Raw genomic sequence first — 18,721 nt, 5'->3', positions numbered from 1 at the left:
GCGACGGACCTATAGTTGCCAATTTTGTCCGCCGCCAGACAAGGTTTCTTCCTAATGGGCCTAATGAGTGTCTCCTTGACGGCAGGTGGAAACCTGCCCTCAAGGAAAGACTCACTTATTATTGCTGTGGCCCATTCCGTTGTTGTAGGCCAGGCTGCTTTGATTAGCCAGGCTGGGCAAGGGTCAAGGGAGGTGGTGGTGGCACGACAGCGATCAAGCACCTTGTCCATAGTATCCAGCCTCACAGACGTAGTTATGGTCTGTGAAACTAGTTATGAATTAGTCCCATTTATTTCAAAGGATGTGCAGCTGAACCTGGATCTATTCCATTATATCCATGAAGCAAATTCCTTTATCTTCTAGATATTTTTATTGGCAGGAACGAGCTCATTGAGCAAGCAGTGTTCACATTCAGAGGAATGCATGCACACTGCATATTGCAAAGTGTGTATGTATGTGCGTGCGCATGTGTGTGTGGATGGATGGCTGGGTGGTGTATGTTCATGCATAATTCATTTCTGCACATTTCAAGGCTATAAGTAATATCATGCTGTATCAGACCAAAAGTTTATCTCATCAAAGTGAAGTGCTACTGCTAATCATTACTTTGAAAATGTATTACTTCATGTATTACTTCAAGAATAATTCGCATTGCTTTTTGGTTATTTTTACTATTATCCTTACTCTTTTAAAATCAAAATTGCCACAGATGCCCCTTGACGTCCCCATAACAGCTTCCATGCTTGAGTCTATTGTGTTGCTCGTTATACTAAAAGAACGTTGTGATTGTCTTTATGTTGCTATTCACTTGCTATCCCAAAAGGGAATGTGTTATCACATGGAAAAAGAATACTTCCACATTTGATTTAGTTTAGCCTCTTTGTTCTGTGCAGCAGCTGACAGACCAAACATCTAGAGAAAACTCACAAAAGAGACATAAAGGTAGGGCTCCCTCCCACTGTTTTCCCTGATAACTGGCATTCATGGGAAAACCTTTTCTTCTTTTGGAGGTGGCATATAGCAACAAGCATTTGTAGCCACTGAACCATCTTCTCAGGTACTTCTACCAGTAGACAGGGGACTGCCCAACGCCAGGTAGACGAGAAATATCATAACTCAGAAGGAACAGCACACATTTTGCAGAGACCAGAAAGTTACATGTTCTGCATAGGAGGGGACATAAATACTTTATGATAGGGATGGGCAATCACAGCGTGCTTAGGGACTAAATGTTTGCCCATAAACCACTCTCAAGTATTGCATCAGGCCACAGTCAGCTGAATAGTGAATAGCTTGGAAGGAACTCCTAATCGCAGACCTTGGGGAAAGACTAAGACAGGAAAAAGACTCTGAAGAGAATTATTCTATATTTAAAGATTACCTCACACTTAGAGTAAAAGACCAAGGGGATAACTTTAGATCCCAAGTTCTGAGAAAGACGCGCAGAGGGGACAAAGAACTGAATTAATTACTCTACCCATGGCTAAAGTACAAATGAAATATCAAGGTTGGAATGGAGTGTGGAAGGTATCCATCACAAATCAAATTCCTGCTCCATGCTTGATTGGGCTGGATCTATCTGAGCATGTTAAGAGTGTTTTGGTAACTAGTCGCTCCCAGATAGATAAAAGGGAAACACCTGAGGAAAAACGTGAGATCCCTGATGAAATTATAGGAGGAAATAAAGCCAATGAAACAGCTGAGGTGGTGGTTATAAGGAATCCTCATGAAAATGCTTTTAGCCAGGAACAAAGACAGGATTCCATTTTACAACAATGCTTTAAGTTAGCCAGAGAAGGAAAGCTAACCCCTGAAAACCCTGAAAGATGGAGAAAGACCTGCTATATAGAGAGGTCTTAATAAAGCCTAAGAGGGGAGGGGAAAGAATTCACAAACAACTAGTAATCCCTTTTAAATACAGGGAAAAGATTATAGAAAAAGGACATAAACACACCTTTGCTGATCATTTGGGAATCACACATACAAAGCAGAGGATAGCTCAAAATTTTCCTTCTCCTAGATGGGCTGCCTTCCCAGGCTAATGAGCCCCACCTACCCGGTGGGGTAGACTGCAGTATACTCCCCCAATTACTCTAGTTTTAGCATGATGGAAACAAATCAAAATTTCCTTGGTACACAATGTAAGCGTGGGGGACACTCGCATCTTTCTTTGAGGAATAATTTCTTTTTGAACACCCATTGGGAAGTTGTTTATTTTCAATCTCTCAATATTGCACTGGTTTTTTAACCTGTTTTTGGTTGTGTAAATGGCCATGTCATTGCATTCTCTCTCTGTGTGTGTTCTTTATGCTGGCATAATGTTGATATGTTTGAGGTGGTGGAGGAGGATGCTGTTGCATTGGGAAATTGTGTCTGCTGTCTGAATTGTTTCTCTTTAACTTTTTTTCAAATAATTGACTTTAGTGCTGCATCACAGAGGTGCTGAAGTCTTTCTGTCTGCAACATCAATACAGTGCTATGTCACTTAGACAGTTATGGACATGGACAGAATGCAGGTAAAGTCAGGAGAAACCCATGGGTGTATCAAAGTGCCAACCGCAGGTGTATTTAAGGCCATTTAAAGAGTGTTGTAGTTCCCTGCACTGAATCAATATGGTACAATTGAGGGTGCCCCATGGGGACAGTGACACAAAGAGCATGTGACATGAATTCATACAATTACACCCTGACACCAATTGCAGATTATTTGACTAATGTAGTTGCACCCTAAGACTATACATTTCACCAAAAGCATTCAGATTTCTTTTAAAAGAGCACTTTAAAATCAGTCCTTAGCTGTGGCAGTACAAGAAGAGCACTGTAAAAGGAAACACTGTTTGCTTAGACATGTGGAAACTATAATCCAAGAGGAGGATAACCTATTCACAATTTAAAAGGCAATGACCAACTTAGTGCAGGGACTTGGGGAGAACTGCCGTTTTGGTGGTAGCAGACACAGGTAGAAAAGGTATGTGAGCATCACATTATAGTCTTACAAATACCAATTTGAGGAACAGAGTTATTGTTTAGTGATACTGATATGACAAAAACAGGTGGTAAGTAGAGCTGGGCACAAACCACTGGTCAAACAGGTGTTTCGCATTTCGGTGCTCTGCCCCTCCAAAGGGCACCCACTCAGAGGCACCACCTGGATGAGGCGGGTCAGGGAAGCTTGGATGGATGCCTCTGAGTGGGTGCCTGCCAGAGGGACTGGGCACCAAACTTTGGAACACCTGTTTGGCCGTTGTCTGAACCACCATGAATTTATTATTTATTTATTTATTTATTTATTTGATTTATATCCCGCCCATCTGATACATCTGTACCACTCTGTACCACCTATCTCTAGTGAGAAGTGATTTCAGATTTTAATTCTTGTCCTTTTTTGTGTTTTTTACTAAAACGGTGACACCTGAAAGTGCACAGAGCTTCCCTTTTCCATCATTTTCTGATAGCAAGAACAGTAATCTTATCAAAGAAAGACAATGCCAACAAGTATTTTAGCAAATCTTGGAAGCAGGGTTGTGTATGGAGAATTTTTAATCCGGACACCAAAAGACTAACAGTGCTCCCAAACGGAAAGCTCCTAGCTCTATCAATCAAGAGGCATTGTACAGCTTTGCCTCCTTATTGTGATAAGAGAAGCAGTAGGAAAATTCAGGAAGTTTCCAAATGAAAAATGAAGATGTCTGGATGCTTGTCCCCCAATAAAATTCTTTGACTATGAATAAGGCAAACTGATGCCTCAATTAAAGCCTTGTTTGGAAACACTACAAAATAATAAGAAGCAGAGAATTTTGGGAGGCTAAAATGTTAGTGAATAATATTTAACACTGCATTCATTTATTGTCAGACACTCAAGACATTTGCAAACAATGTTGTTTTAAATCTTATTTGCTGACTTTTGTTAGCTCTCTGTGATTTTGAAACAAATTTTAGGGCAAACCTTTTAACATTCACCTTTGATTTTGGAATGCTTTGTCAGGTCAACAGACTGATTTAATGCGAGTAACAGAAGGTAGAGCTCAGTGTTATTTGTATCAAAGCCATTTCCCAACATTTCCCCATATTTCTCTAGCATTATCTTACACTGTAGTATCATCAAGAAGTTGATTTCCAGGATAGGAATCTTTTCTGGGGCCCAGCTTGATTTCTTGTTGGTGTGAATCCCAAGACAGCACCAGCCATTGATACACTACACACTTCTTCTCTTACTATGGATAATTTTCACTCCCTCATATGGGAGAAGAACAAAACTTTATTCTTAGTGACAATATTATAAAGTCAACAAAAAAACTGTAATCTACCCCGAGAGCAGATGCATCACCTTTCTTTGATAGAGTTCCCATTCCCATTTGTTTCCGCATCCACTTCAAAGTGTTAATGATGACTTATAAAGCCCTAAACAGTTTAGGACCTCGATACATGGTGGAATGCCTTTTCCCACCTAGATCTACCCAAGTCACCCATTTTAGCCAGGAAAGACGGCTGAGGGGCCTAAGCCGAGAGAGGCCCGGAAAGAAAGAACAAGAAACCAGGCCTTCCCGGCAGTGGCCTCTCGACTATGGAACACCTTGCCACTGGAAATCACCCTGGCACCCTCGCCAGGGTGATTTATTTAAGAATCATTTAAAGACTTGGCTCTTCAGGCAGGCCTTCCCTCCAGTCAACACCTGATTTTCTTTTCTCTTTAGTTTTTTTCCTCCATCTTGATCTTCTAATTTGCTGATTTAATTATGTGATTGTTTTATATATATTTTGATAATCCTATTTGGTTATATTTTATAATGTTTTATATTTGTTTGTAAGCCGCCCTGAGTAGACTCTGTCTGGAGGAGCAGGGTAGAAATCAAATAATAAATAAATAAAAATAAAATAGAGTTCCTGTAGAGCTCCCACTCCAACAGGTTATTGCAATGCATAATCCTTCTCTCAGTGCATTCCCATCCATTGTAATGGTGGGCATATGTTATTTTATGTCCAGTATAGACAGTTCCTAGATTACATCACAGCTTAACGTCCCATAATGAGCCTTCATTCAAGGTGTGGAAGCAGGCACTCAAGACAAGGAGCAATCAACAGAGAAAACAAACCCCAGGGTCCACAGTTTCAAAGCGAAAGCCTGCAAATCCACCCCCCCAAATAAAATAAAATAAAATTTAAAAAAAGACACACACACACACACACACACACACAGAGAGAGAGAGAGAGAGAGAGAGAGAGAGAGAGAGAGAAAGACTTTCAGTCACTTAAGACTGTGACTTTCTGTCACTGAAAGAAATGTTTCTAAGAATCATGTTATAGTTATAAGATCCATCTATTCCAGTATTCTTTTTCCCAGATGAGTCAGAACATCTCAGAAGAATGTCATGATAGAGGTGGATGTTCCACATCTGTTTTTGGCTTGTCGTAATTGGAGACAGGGAGCTTCTAAGGATATAGATCCATTTGGCTTTTGTACATGAAAGACAAGGACAGGCATATCACATAATTTTTCTCCAGCTGCTGATCTCTGTACTATGCAGACATGTAGCAGGTGGAAGTAGCTTAATCATCATCTTGTAAACTTGTATTTTGAAGAATGACATTTCACTGGCATAACATAGAACATGTGGAATGATGACTCAAACAGAAAATTACATATCCTGGGCTTATTGTTTATTGCAGGGTGTTACCCCTCTAAGAGCACTTTAAATCATGAATTTTTTTTTACATATTCAAAGGGTGAACCAGAAGTTGTGTTGAAAAATAATAAGCAACCTTCCTTCCATGGTGAAATACTGAGACCTTGACTTACATTGCTAGATTCTTAGAGTGGGTGACAATACAGAGTGTAGCTTTGTTGTTATCTCTTATGTACAGAGAACATAATTCCATAGGAAACACTATAACCTAAGAATAATCCAGGGACTCTGTAGGAAAGTGTCACTAAAATGCCCTGTAATTTTTTCTTTGTAAATACAATGGAGATTGTTATCTTGTTAAAACAGCCCAAAACCAATGTCTCCCATCCTTGATCATATTTCATCTTGGCAGTGTATGCTGATTTTAGCATGGAAAGCAACAAAATGATTTGACTTGTCTGCATGAATGCATTGCTTTTCAGTTCAACCAAGCAAAAAGAAATGTAAAAAAAACACACACACATTATTTGTCTGCATGTCTAAATATGCACAATTCTGGACATGTCTTCCATGAAATGAAGAACAATTGATGTGGAAGTGAATACTGCACATATTGCAGAGCAGAGATGGGCAACAGGTAGTGTGGGTCTCTTGATTTTACTGAATGCTTTGTGTATGCTCCCTGAGTGCCATTATGTGCTGTCTCGTCACTTTCAACATATAGCAACCCTATGAATGAATGACCTCCAAAAGGCTTTGTCATTAACAGCTCTGTTCGGAGAAAGAGAAGGTGATCCAGTTACCAGTTCAGAGAAAGAGAAGGTGATCCATTTGTCATAAGGAGAACAAAAGTGAAGCCAGCACATGTGCAAGCTTAAGGACCCAACCATGGAGAGCAACATAGCATCCTCTGGAAACACACACTAAGTTTTACACTTGGCAGTTGGACTTATCTGACCAACAGGGCAGTTTCTTCCCATTACAGCCTTCTGCAAATGATACAGCAAGACAGTCAGAAACCACACATTCAGAAAATTGCTCAGACCTGGAGGGACTTGAGATGCAGAAGAAAAGGGAAGGAGCCAGCCAAGAAACAAAAGCTTGTGAAGGGCAGTGCTTACCTTTCAATGGCTGTACTTGGGAAGAACTTGAACATTTTACTTAAATGGACTACGGCTCCCAGTATCTCCCAGCTAAAATAGTCACTGGTCCTGCTGGCCTGAACATTCTGTGAGTTATGGTCTGTAACAATAACTTTTCCAAGTTCTCATTCAAGGATTTCCTACAAGTTCTAATCTGACAAAATCTGAATTTCTCTGCAAAAACCAATGGTGGAAAATGTTGTAGATCACAAGAAAAGAAATTGTGACAAGAAGTTCTTTCTTACGCTTTTTCTCTATATTAGCTGTCAAAATGTTTTACTCAGTATTCCTTGCCATGGAAGTAATTAGCATCGAAGAGAAAAAGGAGCTTGTTTTCCTATCCTCTTAATACTCAAGTGAACGTTGTAGATGGTAGCTGTAGTCAAACAGGAGGGATGGTGGGTAGTAGAAGCACTAATTAGACTCATTATAGGTAAAACCAAAATAGCAATGAAAAGTTTAAAAAGGCAAAAACTTGGTGATACCTTAAAGACTAACTTTTACATTTTTTAATGTGAACATTCCTGGGCAAATCCACTTCATCAGATGTGGTATTTCCTTGAAGTCTTCTCACCCATATTTATTTTATTTTATTTTTACAGAATGGTGGCTGTTCACAGTGTCTGATGGCTCAGACCCTGTGGCTGACAGCTTGTAGTGCTTCACTGAGAGTTTTATAGCTAAATATATACACCTTTGGTGGGTTTTTTTTGTGTAGGAAAATTCCTAATAGCAGCACATCCCGCCTCTCTGTGTCATACCATCTTTGATGTTGAACTTGAGTAGTTGCGTTTTTCCTTACAATAAGGGATTTTTCTTCTGTCTTTTATAATATGAGCTTGCAGATAATATCCTTCTAACACTCTCTTTTCATGTCCTTTGCAGGTAATGCTGTATCATTCTAATGACTTGGTTTCCCCCCCCAACACTGATTAGTATTATTAATATTATTACAAGAGGTGAGGTGGTATTTATGACTCAGTTACAATGACAGAGCTGTATTCTCCCTTGCTGAAATATTGCATATTTTCTATAAACACACACACACATGCTCACACAGAGAGAGTATTCTTTGATCATAAGAGTTGCATGCACAGATTTTGCTCTGCGGCAAATGTGTTTCTAAAATAATGATAATTGGACAAATGAGAAGAAACACCCTGTTATCTATTGCAGTTTATTGGCTCTCTTCTTTGATCTAGGGATTAGCTGTTCTCCAAAGGAACATTCTGTCTTGTTTCTCCTCACCAAGTCCTCTACATAAAATTCAGAAACAAGGGACGGAGGGTCAGATCACACTTAAGACAAAAATGCTCCTCTTGCAGCATTGCAAATCTTTCAGTGCTACACAAAAAATCAGCCCTGCAAACAACATTATGCTATCTCCCTTTTAACCTGTTAGAGTAAACAGACTCTCTTTCCCCTCTTAAAGGGGATTCTGGATATTAAATGGTTCTTTCCCCTCTTAAAGGGGATTCTGGATATTAAATGGTTCTTTCCCCTCTTAAAGGGGATTCTTGGTATTAAATCTGCCTCTCAGCCAGTAAGGCCCTGATTGAGACACATAATGCTGGCTTCTCCACAGGGTTTTTCATTAATTCCACCACCTCCTGTCAAAAGAAATGCTCCATTAGAATAACTCTAGGAGCTCCAAGAGAAGTCTTTGTTCTAAGTCACAACCACAAATTTTTCAGTGAAGATGGAGGAGAAACCAGCCAGAAGAGATTACAGCAATCTTTCTTGAGGAATTTACCATCTACCCAGAGATGTCTTCAGAAGATTTCAAAAGGAAAAATTCATCTGTTAATAGTGCAGTGAAAAGGCAGATTGAAGTTCTTTACCATAAAATCTGGTTTGTAATGGGTGGTGGAAAACCAGATGTTCTCCTCAAGTCCCCTGTGTTCTACTTTGCTCTCTCTTGACATCAAATAACCAATTTTTGAGCTAATATCTCATTTGCTTCAGCCTACGATTGTAATTGCTGAGGCAAATAATAGAAGACAGAATAAGAGTCACTGCCAGCAAATTAAGGGATCATTCAAGTTTCACTGGTTATGCCCTATTTCCAGTCCAGAATGGGTTGTAATTTCTTCCTTTCTTTGATGAACTGGAAGTCCCAATTTGGGGTAGAGGTTATCTTAGGGAAATTAATTTTGGCCTGATTTGTCTCTGCCAAGGAAACAAGGAAAGATGTTATGTAAAAATTGTTTTATATGTATTTATTGTATTATTCTATGTTGTTAGCCGCCTAGAGTGGTCCTGACCCGACCAGATAGGCGGGATATAAATTAAATAAGTAAGTAAGTAAGTAAGTAAGTAAGTAAGTAAGTAAGTAAGTAAGTAAGTAAGTAAGTAAGTAAGTAAGTAAGTAAGTAAGTAAGTAAGTAAGTAAGTAAATAAATAAATAAATAAATAAATAAATAAATAAATAAATAAATAAATAAATAAATAAATTTCAGTTAACCAGACTTGATCAGACTGTGTGTTTCTGTACATATCTGCATATTTCTTATCCAAACTGCTTATATAATATCTTGGAAGAAATATAAGTCAATTATCGAGTCATTATTCTGACTTATGGTGAGCTTTTCCAGGGTTTTCTAGCTAGAGAATACTCAGAAGTGGTTTATTATTCCTGTCTTCTGGGGGCATCCTGGGACTGTGCAGCTTGCCCAAGGCCACCCAGGCTGGCTCTATTCACAGGAGGCACTGTGGGGAATTGGACTCCCACCCTCTGACTCTGCAGTCAGATACCCAAACCACTAAGTTATCCAGAGTGAGCTGGAGGAGCTTCTGCCCCTAAAGAGAGCATTTCAGATGCTAAAAGCAGTCTTTCAGAGAAAGAATCTGAAAAATGATTTGGAGACTATTCTAAGGATGTTCCAACATTATGTGCAAAAAAGAAAGAGAAAAAGGAAACGATTCTTACTTACTTCCCTTTCTATACATGCTGCAATATAAAACCTGTTTTCCTTCCATTACCCTCTCTCTCTCTCATTAGCTCCCTCGCATTTGTAAAAATCTGCACTTCAACAAATGAGCTATGCACATAGGCGTCATTGTTAACAAAAAGAGGTGGGGTCAAGCTAAATGTTTATTGCCAAATACAAAAGTAGCATGGAGAAAAGGAGACACAGAAGGCAGATTGCGAGCCTCTTTAGGTGAGAAAATAGATTGTCTTCCTTAGCATAATATTACTATGATGGTATTACATGGGATGGGAATGAAAAATATTTCTTTTCTCCTTCAGGAAAAGATTTCTACTTGTAATTGAGTGAGCTGTCTGTTAAATGCAGTTCTTGTGCCTTAATCAGAGATGGAAATGAATTGGAAAAAATGGTGATTCGCCGTGATTTGTCATTTGTCAAAATTGATGAATGGACGAATCAACAAGGCACCACGTTTTAGTGACAAATCAATGAATATTCATTAATTTGTTGTTGAAACACAATGTCCTGCCAAACAGCTGATTGGTGGGACATTGACAAACAGGCTGGCTGTTCGAAGGAAAACCCTGTTTCTGTTCCTGCAGCCAGTCTGCATGAAAGGACAAATAAAAATGGGTAAATATTTGTCCCTTTGTATTTGTTGGAGTCTCCAAACTGACAAATACAAAGGGATGAATATCCCATTACTCAGCAATATTTCACAAATATCATGATTTGTTTTTATTTGTCCCCATGTCTAGTCTTAATAGCTGTTAAATGAGATGCCAGGAAGAAGAGACAACTCAACTTATGCTATGTCCAAAGCAGTTGATAATAAGAAGCCACCTAAGTGGTCTTAACCCAGTGTTGTGGTGGCAAGGAGCTGAACAAGAACTTGTTCAACAAGGAGCTGAACAAGTGGCATACACAACAAGGTGTTGTCTATGCCACTTTTTAAAGCATCCTTTTCAAAGACCTTGAGAAGAGATGATTAATGGGAAAATGGATTTGAAAGCATAATCTAAGGGTCAATCCAGCAGTAAAGAAGAAAAGGGATCAAAACTTTTTCTACCGGATGCTACACACCTTCACTTAGGCAAGTGAGGAAAGCCATTTGCTGAGTCACCTCAGGCAGCAGAATGTCTTGGGACAGCCTGTGTGTGAGAGAAAAGAGAATGAGAGAGAGAGAGATACATGGAGATGGACTCTCTAATTTACTACATAGTTATGGCCTATATCATCAAATTCTTGTTTGCAAGCCATAGGGTCAAACTAGACACCAGGATAAAAGCATATCCTTTATGATTATTTTATCTTCTATCAAGGCATTTGCTCAGAGATATGTACCTCAGAAAGCAGACTTACAAATAAAGTCTGACTTTATCTTCCTGCGACCAATCAGAAAACAAAGCATGCTAAATGGAAGGTATGTAGGTGAGGAAAACTACATATGATAAACAAACATACTTTGTCTCTTCTGGGAACACCTCTTCTAAAAACAGACTATATCCTTATATAGTTTGTCCCCTCATTGAATCATAAGCTTCCTGATGGGCATACACGGCTGTATAAGGTGGAACTGATGTAGTGGGTGGCCAGGAAAGATGTATGCATGCTTGCTCCTTTCCTTGTATATGGGTCAGATTAGAGAGAAGTTTCCATCTGATATAATTTTATTGTTTCCCATGCAGATTTTATAACCACTTATTTCACGCTCTGGCTTTTATATGCTACTGAAGGGTTATCCTTAGGCTGCAGTAATTTCAAAATGAGGTCAGAGAAGAACAATATACTTTTTATTATTATTCTTGGTCCGGGTTGTGTCTCTTTACTAAATCAATCTTCATATACTGAGGATAAATCTCCAGAAATAATCAGTTACAGGTATGGGGATAAAATGTTCTGGAAAAGAGAGAAAGTGTTACATACAGTCTTTTGACAGCAACTCCAGATTTTAAAAAAATATGTACATATATTCATATGATTAATTAAGAGCTTTGGGAAAAACATAGTGACCCAAACTCTCAGATTTTTTGGACAGTGTGGCCATAGGCCTTTGATAAACAGGTTTGTTCCAGTTGTTGTTGACTAAAAGCAAGTTTTCAGACTTCTGTAGCTAGCTCCACATGTCAAATTGTCCCAGATTCTCAACTCTTCAAACACTGGACTGAAAGGATTTCAAGCTCCCCCCACACACACACACTTAGAATGTTATACAGTGATGCCTCGCTAGATGATGATAATCTGTTCCACTGAAATTGCTGTTTAGCGAAATCATTGTCTAGCGAAAAGCATTTCGCCATTGGGATGCATTGAAACCTGTTTAATGCATTCCAGTGGGGAAGAATCGTCATTGTCTAGCGAAGATCGGCCATAGGGAAGCCACTTTGCGAACCGCCGATCAGCTGTTTAAATGGCTGTCTTGTGAAGCTGAGGTCCCAAAAACACCTGTTTTGCGAGTGCAGAGGGAGCTGTCAAAATCGTAGTCTAGCAAAAATCAGTTTGCGAAGCAGGGACCAAACAATGTCCAGCGAAATTCCCCCATAGGAATCACTGTTTTGCGAATCACTATAGCGATCGCAAAAAGTCAATGTCTAGTGAAAAAACCGTCATGCAGGGTAATTGTCTAGCGAGGCACCACTGTATATAGGAAGAACTTACATTATTCAACAATCTAAAAATTAAATCACTATCTGTAAGACAATATGTTAAAAGGTGACCTGTAACTAAACTTATACAGTGGTGCCTCAACTTACAACAATAATCTGTTCCAGAAGATGGCCATAACTCGAAATGGTCATAAGTCGAAGCACCATTTCCCATTGAAATGCACTGAAATGCAATTAATTCATTCCGGCTGAAGAAAAAATCACAAAAAAATCACTGCAAGACCCATTGAAAATGCAATTAATCCCTTCCGGCCGAAGGGGGGGTGGAGAAAAGCAATCAAGCATGCAAGACCCATCAGAAATGCAAAGGAAACAAAGGAAAAAGCAAAGGGAAGCATTCAAGACCCATCGGAAATGGGGGGAAAACCCCAAAAAGCAACCAAACCCCCCAAAACCCATCAGAAATGGGAAAAAACACTCTAAAAAGCAACCAAACCCCCCAAGACCCATCAGAAATAGTGGGGGAAAACCAACCAACCAACCAAACCCCCAAGACCCATCGGAAATGAAAAAAACACTCCAAAAAGCAACCAACCCCCACATGACCCACCGGAAATGGGGGGGAACCAAAAAACAAACAACCCCCCCAAGACTCATCACAGCACAGAAACATAACCCCCCAGCCCAAAACCACACTGCAAAAACACTCAGAACAGTTTTTAAAAAGTTTTTCCAATGGGTCTTGGGAGGTTTGGTTGCTTTTTGGAGTGTTTTTTCCCATTTCTAATGCGTCTTGGGGGATTTGTTTGTTTTTTGGTTCCCCCCCCATTTCTGATGGGTCTTGGGGAGTATGGTTGCTTTTGGGTTTTCCCCCATTTCTGATGGGTCTTGGGGGATTTGTTTTTGGCTCCCCCCATTTCTGATGGGTCTTGGGGGGGTTGATTGCTTTTGGGGGGTTTTCTCCCCATTTCCGATGGGTCTTGCATGCTTCCCTTGCTTTTTCCTTTGTTTTCTTTGCATTTCTGACCTGGTCTCTTCGTTTTCTGTGCATTTCCGATCTGCTCTGTTTTTTGTGCATTTCCGACCTGGTCCCTTTGTCCTCTTTGCATTTCTGATCTGCTCCATTTGTTTTCCGATGCATTGTGGGGGATTTGTTTGTTTGTTTTTTGTCCCCCCCATTTCTGATGGGTCTTGGGGGGTATGGTTGCTTTGGGGTTTTTCCCCATTTCTGATGCATCTTGGGGGGGTATTTGTTTTTTGGCTCCCCCATTTCTGATGGGTCTTTGGGGGTTTGGTTGCTTTTTTGGGTTTTCCCTCCATTTCTGATGGGTCTTGCATGCTTTCCTTGCTTTTTCCTTTGATTTCTTTGCATTTCTGACCTGGTCCCTTTGTTTTCTGTGCATTTCTGATGTGCTCCCTTTGAAAACTTTTTCATCTTCCAGTGACCATTCACAAAATGAAAGATGCTAAATGCAAAGTTACACTGGTAAGGAAAATTGTATGCTATAGCAGATGTCTTTTGCCAACTAAGGGAACATCTTTTCCACAAAACATTGATTGTATCTTCTAGTTTGATGCACACATCTGTGCACCTGGGTTTCTCTGTGTTTAGAGTTAAATCAGAAAAACATAAAGTAAAAAAAGACAAACTTCCCTCTCCTTGGACTGACACAACTACATTTTATGACTTGAATCTGGTCATAATAAGCCATAAAATAAACAAAAACAATGCATTCCTTGAACCATATCTCTTCATAAATGTGGAAGTGCTGGAAGCATCTTTACAGATATGCGTCTGAATTTATGCCTTGTTAACTCCCACCATTTTCTATAACACCAAACCACACACCATGCTCTCTCTCTCTCTCCTAAGTGACTTTCCATTAAGCAATAACTCAGCTAAAAGCCTGCTGGCAATTGCAGCTGGTGTAGCGCTGAGTGTCAGTTAACAATGTCAAGCCTATGTCTATAACATTAAAAACTATATTTTGGAAACATCACTATCAAATGATAAGATTATCTCATAATTTGTGGAGTTATTTATCAGGCTTACTATTGATGATTTGGATAATTGTTGTTAATATCCAACACCTGCTCGCATTATGCTGCCCCCACGAGATTTCTGCTACGATGTATGGTACACATGGTAGAGCTGTTGTTTTTCCAGTCTTGATGTAGAAAATCAATTAGAAGTTCTCAATGTGCAGCAAATGTCAGTCGTGCTAGTGTTATGGAATCAAAACCGGCATCTGTAACTATGGGAACGCTTCTGGCATCAGCTGCTGCAATGATAACTTCTGACAGCAATACTCTTGGCTGTTGCTGTTGAATTTTTTTCAAAAAAGTCATGGAGAATTAAAATGTCATATTTTCCTCTGTGTAAGCAGGCTTTAGCTTTTCAAGAGACTATGAACCTGCTGTCTACTGAGGTGCAGTGTGTGCATGTGTAAGAGATCTTCATCATATTATGGTGATAAAGAAATGAGCTTCTCAGCTCCAGGTGTTCCAGAACAAGACACATTGTCTAGATCCATTTTGATATGATTTCAGAGCTAGTTATGGGATGGAGATGGCTTTGATTACCTTGGTGGATGATCTGTGTCAGGAACTGGATAGAGGGAGTGTATCCACATTGGTTCTGCTGGACCTCTCAGAAGCTTTCAGTACCATTACCTATGGGAGCCTTCTGGATTGTCTTTCTGGGCTGCCACTTAGATGTATTGTTTTGCAGTGGGTGTGGTCCTTCTTGAAAAGACAAACTGAAAAGGAGGTGCTGAGAGACTCTTGTTTAATATACTGGCTATTGACACCAGCATCTCTCAGAGCTTTGTTCTATCCCCTGGCCTTTTTTATTATACATATGAAGTCACTGGGAGAGGTCCAGAATTTTGGGATTTGGGATTACCAGTATGTGGATGAATCCATTAAAAAAAGTTTATTAAAGCAAAACACTCACAATAAAATATACTAAAACAGCAGTCCCCAACCTTTTTCGGTCTGCGGACCGGCTGGGGAAGGAGCGGCATCCCCGTGCTTGTGCACATGTGCAAACAAGCATTCTCTCTTGCACGAGTGCAGGTGCACCCGTGCAAGCACCATGCTGCAGTTTGTGCAAGTGTGCTTGTGCGCATGCACAAATGGCAGAGTGGCACTTGTCTGGGTGCGGGCGCACTTGTGCACATGCGCAAACAGTGGTGCAGCACTCACACAGGCATGCTGGAGTGTGCACGCAGGCGCAAATGGGCTGTGCGGGGGATGAGTGTGTGCAGGGGGGGTGGATTGGGAGGTCTGTCTCAGTGACCCAGTCCAGCTCAAGCCACAGACCAGCACTGGGCCATGGACCAGCTGTCAGGGACCTCTGTACTAAAACATATAGCACAATATAGTTGAGAACTGACAAATATAGGTATACCTGTTTTGTAAATGTTGGAATGAATGGTTCAAGATTAGAGATGCGCGTGAACCACTGATCCATTTAGTGGCCCAACAAGCGTTTGGCTTTTCAAAGCCCTGCCTCCTCCAGCAGGCACCCATTCTGAGGTAGCACCCGGAGGAGGCAGGGCAGGGAAGCCAGGCCACTGCCTCCGAGTGTGTACCTGCCAGAGGAAGTGAGGCTTTGGAGCACCAAACTCCTGTTTGACTGCTAAACAAGGCAGCATGAACCAGCAAACCAGTGGTTCATGCCCATTTCTATTCAAGATTAATAAGGTGACACAGAGAATGAGCTGAGTTTAGCTAGGGACAATAAAAGCAATAAAAAAAGCATTCTTCAGGTATGCGAGTAGCAAAAGACAAACAAAAGACATAGTGGCACAGCTCTGCAATGGAGATGGAAAAATGTTAACAGAGGACAAAGAAAAGGCAGAGGTGCTCAATTCCTATTTTAGTTCCTACTTTTCCCATAAGACAGACTATGAACTTCCAAACAAATTGGAAGTGCAAGTGGGGGGAACAGGATTGCAGCTGGAGATTGACAAACAAACAGTTGAGGAATACCTTACCACCTTGAACAAGTTCAAATATCCAGGGCTGGATGAACTGCATCTGAGAGTACTGAAGGAACTGGCTGAAGAACTCTCAGAACCGCTATCCATTATTTTCTTGAAATCATGGGAAATGGGGAAAGTGCCAGAGGATTGGAGGAGGGCTAATGTTGTCCCTATCTACAAAAAGGGCAAAAAAGAGGAACCTGGGAACTACAGGCCAGTCAGCCTGACATCAATCCCAGGCAAAATTCTGGAACAGATAGTAAAGTGGTTATTGTGCAAGCACCTAGAAAACAATGCAGTAATAACTAGAAGCCAGCACAGATTTGTCAGGAACAAATCCTGCCAAACTAATTTGATCTCATTTTTTTGATCAGGTCACCTCCCTGATAGACAGAGGGAATGCTGTAGACATAGTATATCTTGTCTTCAGCAAAGCTTTTGACAAAGTGCTCCATTATATCCTGATTAGCAAGCTAACTAGGTGTGAGCTGGATAGATCAAGTGTCAGGTGTACACACAATTGCCTACAGAATCATACTCAGAGGGTGATGATTAATGCATCCTTCTCTAACCATGAGGTGCTAGTCCCCCCCTCTATTCAGCACCGGTTAGGCCTCACCTTGAGTTGTGTCCAGTTCTGGACACCAGACTTCAAGGACGCTAAACAAATTAGAATAAGTTCAGAGGAGGGTGACAAGGATGATCAAGGGGCTGGAAACCAAGCTTTATGAGGAAAGGCTGAAAGAAATGGGCATGATATGTGATATGCTCTGTGTGAGACTGCCTTTGAAAAGTATTCAGAAACTTCAGTGGGTCCATAACTGCTGCAGCTAGACTGCTTGCCAGAACTGGTTACAGAAGAACTGAAATTCCATCTCCTTACATCTTTGTTGGCGACCAGTCTATTACTGGTAATAATCCAGTCTGCTGGCATTGGTCAATTACCCCCACCTGCACACCTGGTGAAGACAAAAGAGGGAGGCTTTTCAGTGGTTGTCCCCACACTCTGGGACTTCCATCTATCTATCTATCTATCTGTCTATCTATCTATCTATCTATCTATCTATCTATCTATCTATCTATCTATCTATCTATCTATCTATCTATCTATCTATCTATCTATCTATCTATCTGTCTGTCTGTCTGTCTGTCTGTCTGTCTGTCTGTCTGTCTGTCTGTCGGTCGGTCGGTCGGTCGGTCGGTCGGTCGGTCTGTCTGTCTATCTATCCAAATTTAATTTGTATACTGCCCCATTATGATGCACTATTCTGGGTGGTTTACAACAAAATACAGAGGAGCCTCTTGTTCCCCTTCTCTGCTGTCCCTTCCACCAGAAAACAAAGGCTTTTTGTTTTTGTATTTAATTCAGGGAGGCAATTAGTAAGTAACTGGCTGCCAGGGAAGGGGTTTTAATGGGGACTGTTGTATCTTTTTCTGTTTGAAACATGTTTTTTGTTGTTTTTAAAACTCTTGAAAAATACTTTTTAATTCAATAGTTTTTTCACATTCAGTGTGTTTAACTGTTTTTTTAATATTGTAATTTTGTAATCTTAACTGTTGTAACATTAGTTTTTAAAGATTTGTGAAGCCATTTTGGTTTGGGTTTTTTTTTTGAGAAAGATGGGATGTACATGAAGGAATGAGTGAATGAATCAGCAAAAATGGTAGCATTGCTTCTGTTAGTTTTATTGTTAGGACATCCAGTTTGGGAAGTGGTGTTTAAAATGGAAGAATGCTAAGTGCTGTATGGATCATTGCAACTTTAGTGCACCTTTCTTTTGAATTAGTCAGATTAAAGAAATTGCTCTGTGTAATTTGGTTAATGTTACTTATCTGAGAGGGTGACTACATGGGGGTTTACCCCTCTCTTTGGTCTGCTATGGGGACAGGCTGGTTCACTCCTAAACCTGGTGATCAGATTACATCTTTGCTCTCCCCAGGGAACCTGCCACCAGAGCATTCTTACCCCGAACTTTCTGGCCCCTGCCAGGGGCTACTTTTTTTGGTGCAAGTAGGATCATTGTTTTGGTTTGTTTCCAGCACACGTGATCATTGAAAACAAACCCAAACAAGCCAGCAAATTGAAACTTCCTGCTTCAATTCACTGGCTGGTTTCAGTTTTCCCCACATCATTAGTTGTTTAAACAGACAGTTTAACCACTTAATGAATGAATAATTGGGAAAGTAAACATTTCCTCTCTCTGCTCATGGAGCAGAAGGAGAAGGCAGGTTTTTTTTTAAAGCAAATTAGGGAAGCGCTGATGCAGAGGTACTGTACCTGAATAACTGTAATTGAGGCTTCCTTCCAAAAGAGGAGATAGGAGGGGGCAAGGAAGAGGATTTTTTTTTCTTTACAGCTTTTTTGTCTCTGGCAAAGCAAGTTGTTTTCCTGGGCACTAAAGAAAAGGGGGGGGGAAATTCGCACCTTGC

General features: G+C 40.4%; 1 long non-coding RNA gene across 1 annotated transcript in view; it reads right to left on the bottom strand.

The window, feature by feature from the left end:
* LOC140705492 (uncharacterized) overlaps window positions 1-10,847 on the bottom strand; it is a 33,377-nt gene extending 22,530 nt beyond the window's left edge. Inside the window, exon 1 of the long non-coding RNA XR_012084886.2 lies at window positions 10,780-10,847. This is a non-coding gene — a long non-coding RNA (uncharacterized LOC140705492). The remainder of the gene's footprint in view (window positions 1-10,779) is intronic.
* Between the last annotated feature and the right edge of the window lie 7,874 nt (window positions 10,848-18,721).

The sequence above is a fragment of the Pogona vitticeps genome, chromosome 3 (genome assembly GCF_051106095.1).
Source record: "Pogona vitticeps strain Pit_001003342236 chromosome 3, PviZW2.1, whole genome shotgun sequence".
Taxonomy (NCBI): Eukaryota; Metazoa; Chordata; class Lepidosauria; order Squamata; family Agamidae; genus Pogona; species Pogona vitticeps.
Note: the sequence above shows the minus strand (reverse complement) of the source record. Positions and strands in the feature narration are given on the sequence as shown.